A 7,008-nucleotide genomic window follows, 5' to 3' on the forward strand; every position below is an offset into this window, starting at 1 on the left:
AAAATTATAGATATGTTGGAGACGTATCAGCATCCCCAAGCTTAATTCCTGCTCGTCCTCGAGTGGGTAAATGATAAAAAACAGAATTTTTGATGTGGAATGCTACCTAACATATTCATCATGTATTTCTCTTTATTGTAGCAAGAATATTCAGATCCATAAGATCCAAGACAAAAGTTTAATATCGACATAAAAACAATAATACTTCAAGCATACTAACAAAGCAATTATGTCTTCTCAAAATAACATGGCCAAAGAAAGTTCATCCCTACAAAATCATATAGTTTGGTCATGCTCCATTTTCGTCACGCAAGAATGCTCTCATCATGCACAACCCCGATGACAAGCCAAGCAATTGTTTCATACTTTAGTAATCTCAAACTTTTTTCAACTCTCACGCAATACATGAGCGTGAGCCATGGATATAGCACTATGGGTGGAATAGAATATAATGAGGGGGTTATGTGGAGAAGACAAAAAGGAGAAAGTCTCACATCGACGCGGCTAATCAATGGGCTAGGGAGATGCCCATCAATTAATGTTAATGCAAGGAGTAGGGATTGCCATGCAACGGATGCACTAGAGCTATAAATGTATGAAAGCTCAACAAAATAAACTAAGTGGGTGTGCATCCAACTTGCTTGCTCACGAAGACCCATGGCACTTGAGGAGGCCCATTGTTGGAATATACAAGCCAAGTTCTATAATGAAAAAGTCCCACTAGTATATGAAAGTAACAAAACAAGAGACTCTCTATCATAAAGATCATGGTGCTACTTTGAAGCACAAGTGTGGAAAAAGGATAGTAGCATTGCCCCTTTTTATTTATTTTAAATTATTTTTTTGGCCTTTCTTTTTCTATTTTTTTTATTTGGCCTTCCTTTTTTTCTTTTTTTTCTTTTGCCCCCTTTTTTGGGACAATGCTCTATTAATGATGATCATCACACTTCTATTTATTTACAACTCAAAGATTACAACTCGATACTAGAACAAGATATGAGTCTATATGAATGCCTCCGGCGGTGTACCGGGATTGCGATGAATCAAGAGTGACATGTATGAAAAATTATGAACGGTGGCTTTACCACGAATACGATGTCAACTACATGATTATGCAAAGCAATATGACAATGATGATGCGTGTCATAATAAACGGAACGGTGGAAAGTTGCATGGCAATATATCTCAGAATGGCTATGGAAATGCCATAATAGGTAGGTATGGTGGCTGTTTTGAGGAAGATATAAGGAGGTTTATGTGTGAAAGGGCGTATCGTATCACGGGGTTTGGATGCACCGGCGAAGTTTGCACCAACTCTCAATGTGAGAAAGGGCAATGCATGGTACCGAAGAGTCTAGCAATGATGGAAGGGTAAGAGTGTGTATAATCCATGGAAGGGTAAGAGTGCGTATAATCTGGATCTTGTTTGATGCGAGACGGTTATTCATTTAAATCTGAGAATAATGGTTGTTCTATTTATATGAGTAATATCTTTTATGGTCACGCACCCTTAAAGAGTGGTCTATTTTTATTGAATCTCGATAGTAGTGACACACATATTCATAGTGTTGAAGCCAAAATATGCAGAGTTGATAATGATAGTGCAACTTATTTGTGGCACTGCCGTTTAGGTCATATCGGTGTAAAGCGCATGAAGAAACTCCATACTGATGGACTTTTGGAACCACTTGATTATGAATCACTTGGTACTTGCGAACCGTGCCTCATGGGCAAGATGACTAAAACACCGTTCTTCGGTACTATGGAGAGAGCAACAGATTTGTTGGAAATCATACAACAGGTGTATGTGGTACGATGAATATTGAGGTTCGTGGCGGATATCGTTATTTTCTCACCTTCACAAATGACTTAAGCAGATATGGGTATATCTACTTAATAAAACATAAGTCTGAAAAGTTTGAAAAGTTCAAAGAATTTCAGAGTGAAGTTGAAAATCATCGTAACAAGAAAATAAAGTTTCTACGATCTGATCGTGGAGGAGAATATTTGAGTTACGAGTTTGGTGTACATTTGAAACAATACGGAATAGTTTCGCAACTCATGCCACCCGGAACACCACAGCGTAATGGTGTGTTCGAACGTCGTAATCGTACTTTACTAGATATGGTGCGATCTATGATGTCTCTTACTGATTTACCGCTATCGTTTTGGGGTTATGCTTTGGAGACGGCCGCATTCACGTTAAATAGGGCACCATCAAAATCCATTGAGACGACGCCTTATGAACTATGGTTTGGCAAGAAACCAAAGTTGTCATTTCTGAAAGTTTGGGGCTGCGATGCTTATGTGAAAAAGCTTCAACCTGATAAGCTCGAACCCAAATCGGAGAAATATGTCTTCATACGATATCCAAAGGAGACTATTGGATACACCTTCTATCACAGATCCGAAGGCAAGACTTTTGTTGCTAAGTTCGGAAACTTTCTGGAGAAGGAGTTTCTCTCAAAAGAAGTGAGTGGGAGGAAAGTAGAACTTGACGAGGTAACTGTACCTGCTCCCTTATTGGAAAGTAGTGCATCATAGAAAACTGTTTCTGTGACACCTACACCAGTTAGTGAGGAAGCTAATGATGATGATCATGAAACTTCAGAACAAGATACTACTGAACCTCGTAGATCAACCAGAGTGAGATCCGCACCAGAGTGGTACGGTAATCTTGTTCTAGAAGTCATGCTACTATATCATGATGAACCTACGAACTATGAAGAAGCGATGGTGAGCCCAGATTCCGCAAAATGGCTTGAAGCCATGAAATCTGAGATGGGATCCATGTATGAGAACAGAGTATGGACTTTGGTTGACTTGCCCGATGATCGACAAGCAATTGAGAATAAATGGATCTTCAAGAAGAAGACTGACGCTGACGGTAATATTACTGTCTACAAAGCTCGACTTGTCGCAAAAGGTTTTCGGCAAGTTCAAGGAATTGACTACGATGAGACCTTCTCACCCGTAGCGATGCTTAAGTCTGTCCGAATCATGTTAGCAATTGCCGCATTTTATGATTATGAAATTTGGCAGATGGATGTCAAAACTGCATTCATGAATGGATTTCTGGAAGAAGAGTTGTATATGATGCAACCAGAAGGTTTTGTCGATCCAAAGGGAGCTAACAAAGTGTGCAAGCTCCAGCGATCCATTTATGGACTGGTGCAAGCCTCTCAGAGTTGGAATAAACGCTTTGATAGTGTGATCAAAGCATTTGGTTTTATACAGACTTTTGGAGAAGCCTGTATTTACAAGAAAGTGAGTGGGAGCTCTGTAGAATTTCTGATATTATATGTGGATGACATATTACTAATTGAAAATGATATAGAATTTCTGGATAGCATAAAGGGATACTTGAATAAGAGTTTTTTGATGAAAGACCTCGGTGAAGCTGCTTACATATTAGGCATTAAGATCTATAGAGATAGATCAAGACGCTTAATTGGACTTTCACAAAGCACATACCTTGACAAAGTTTTGAAGTTCAAAATGGATCAAGCAAAGAAAGGGTTCTTGCCTGTGTTACAAGGTGTGAAGTTGAGTAAGACTCAATGCCCGACCACTGCAGAAGATAGAGAGAAAATGAAAGATGTTCCCTATGCTTCAGCCATAGGCTCTATCATGTATGCAATGCTGTGTACCAGACCTGATGTGTGCCTTGCTATAAGTTTAGCAGGGAGGTACCAAAGTGATCCAGGAGTGGATCACTGGACAGCGGTCAAGAACATCCTGAAATATCTGAAAAGGACTAAGGATATGTTTCTCATATATGGAGGTGACAAAGAGCTCATCGTAAAAGGTTACGTTGATGCAAGCTTTGACACTGATCTGGACGATTCTAAATCGCAAACCGGATACGTGTTTACATTAAACGGTGGAGCTGTCAGTTGGTGCAGTTCTAAACAAAGCGTTGCGGCGGGATCTACATGTGAAGCGGAGTACATAGCTACTTCGGAAGCAGCAAATGAAGGAGTCTGGATGAAGGAGTTCTTATCCGATCTAGGTGTCATACCTAGTGCATCGGGTCCAATGAAAATCTTTTGTGACAATACTGGTGCAATTGCCTTGGCAAAGGAATCCAGATTTCACAAGAGAACCAAGCACATCAAGAGACGCTTCAATTCCATCCAGGATCTAGTCCAGGTGGGAGACATAGAGATTTGCAAGATACATACGGATTTGAATGTTGCAGACCCATTGACTAAGCCTCTTCCACGAGCAAAACATGATCAGCACCAAGGCTCCATGGGTGTTAGAATCATTACTGTGTAATCTAGATTATTGACTCTAGTGCAAGTGGGAGACTAAAGGAAATATGCCCTAGAGGCAATAATAAAGTTATTATTTATTTCCTTATATCATGATAAATGTTTATTATTCATGCTAGAATTGTATTAACCGGAAACATAATACATGTGTGAATACATAGACAAACAGAGTGTCGCTAGTATGCCTCTACTTGACTAGCTCATTAATCAAAGATGGTTATGTTTCCTAACCATGGACAAAGAGTTGTCATTTGATTAACGGGATCACATCATTAGTTGAATGATCTGATTGACATGACCCATTCCATTAGCTTAGCACCCGATCGTTTAGTATGTTGCTTTTGCTTTCTTCATGACTTATACATGTTCCTATGACTATGAGATTATGCAACTCCCGTTTGCCGGAGGAACACTTTGTGTGCTACCAAACATCACAACGTAAATGGGTGATTATAAAGGTACTCTACAGGTGTCTCCAAAGGTACATGTTGGGTTGGCGTATTTCGAGATTAGGATTTGTCACTCCGATTGTCGGAGAGGTATCTCTGGGCCCTCTCGGTAATGCACATCACATAAGCCTTGCAAGCATTGCAACTAATGAGTTAGTTGCGAGATGATGTATTACAGAACGAGTAAAGAGACTTGCCGGTAACGAGATAGAACTAGGTATTGAGATACCGACGATCGAATCTCGGGCAAGTAACATACCGATGACAAAGGGAACAACGTATGTTGTTATGCGGTCTGACCGATAAAGATCTTCGTAGAATATGTAGGAGCCAATATGAGCATCCAGGTTCCGCTATTGGTTATTGACCGGAGACGTGTCTCGGTCATGTCTACATTATTCTCGAACCCGTAGGGTCCGCACGCTTAAGGTTTCGATGACAGTTATATTATGAGTTTATGAGTTTTGATGTACCGAAGTTAGTTCGGAGTCCCGGATGTGATCACGAACATGACGAGGAGTCTCGAAATGGTTAAGACATAAAGATTGATATATTGGACGGCTATATTTGGACACCGGAAGTGTTCCGGGGAAGTTTCGGATTAAACCGGAGCATCGGGAGTTACCGGAACCCCCCGGGGGGTTAATGGGCCTCATGGGCCTAAAGTGGAGAAGAGGAGGGGCTGCCAGGGCAGGCCGCGCGCCCCCTCTCCCCCTAGTTCGAATTGGACAAGGAGGGAGGGGCGGCGCCCCCCTCTCCTCTCTCCCTTCCTTCCCCCTCTCCTAATTGGACAAGGAAAGGGAGGGGAGTCCTACTCCCGGTAGGAGTAGGACTCCTCCTGCGCGCCTCCTACTAGGGCCGGCCACCCCCCCCCCCCTTGGATCCTTTATATACGGAGGCAAGAGGCACCCCATGGACACAAGTTGATCCACGTGATCATATTCTTAGCCATGTGCGGTGCCCCCTTCCACCATAGTCCTCGATAATATTGTAGCGGTGCTTAGGCGAAGCCCTGCGACAGTAGAACATCAAGATCATCACCACGCCGTCGTGCTGACGGAACTCTTCCCCGACACTTTGCTGGATCGGAGTCTGGGGATCGTCATCGAGCTGAACGTGTGCTAGAACTCGGAGGTGTCGTAGTTTCGGTGCTTGATCGGTCGGGCCGTGGAGACGTACGACTACATCAACTAAGTTAACGCTTCCGTTGTCGATCTACAAGGGTACGTAGATCACACTCTCCCCCTCTCGTTGCTATGCATCACCATGATCTTGCGTGTGCGTAGGAAATTTTTTAAATTACTATGAAACCCAACAGTGGTATCCGAGCCTAGGTTTTATATGTTGATGTTATATGCACGAGTAGAGCACAAGTGAGTTGTGGGGGATATAAGTCATACTGCTTACCAGCATGTCATACTTTGGTTCGGCGGTATTGTTGGACGAAGCGGCCCGGACCGACATTACGCGTACGCTTACGCGAGACCGGTTCTCCCAACGTGCTTTGCACATAGGTGGCTTGAGGGTGACAGTTTCTCCAACTTTAGTTGAACCGAGTGTGGCTACGCCTGGTCCTTGCGAAGGTTAAAACAGCACCAACTTGACAAACTATCGTTGTGGTTTTGATGCGTAGGTAAGATTGGTTCTTGCTTAAGCCCGTAGCAGCCACGTAAAACTTGCAACAACAAAGTAGAGGACGTCTAACTTGTTTTTGCAGGGCATGTTGTGATGTGATATGGTCAAGACATGATGCTAAATTTTATTGTATGAGATGATCATGTTTTGTAACCGAGTTATCGGCAACTGGAAGGAGCCATATGGTTGTCGCTTTATTGTATACAATGCAATCGCGCTGTAATGCTTTACTTTATCACTAAGCGGTAGCGATAGTCGTGGAAGCATAAGATTGACGAGACGACAACGATGCTACGATGGAGATCAAGGTGTCGCGCCGGTGACGATGGTGATCACGACAGTGCTTCAAAGATGGAGATCACAAGCACAAGATGATGATGGCCATATCATATCACTTATATTGATTGCATGTGATGTTTATCTTTTATGCATCTTATCTTGCTTTGATTGACAGTAGCATTATTAAGATGATCTCTCACTAACTATCAAGAAGTGTTCTCCCTGAGTATGCACCGTTGCGAAAGTTCTTCGTGTTGAGACACCACGTGATGATCGGGTGTGATAGGCTCTACGTTCAAATACAACGGGTGCAAAACAGTTGCACACGCAGAATACTCAGGTTATACTTGACGAGCCAAGCATATACA

This window comes from Triticum aestivum, chromosome 7A, assembly GCF_018294505.1.
Source record: "Triticum aestivum cultivar Chinese Spring chromosome 7A, IWGSC CS RefSeq v2.1, whole genome shotgun sequence".
Lineage (NCBI taxonomy): Eukaryota > Viridiplantae > Streptophyta > Magnoliopsida > Poales > Poaceae > Triticum > Triticum aestivum.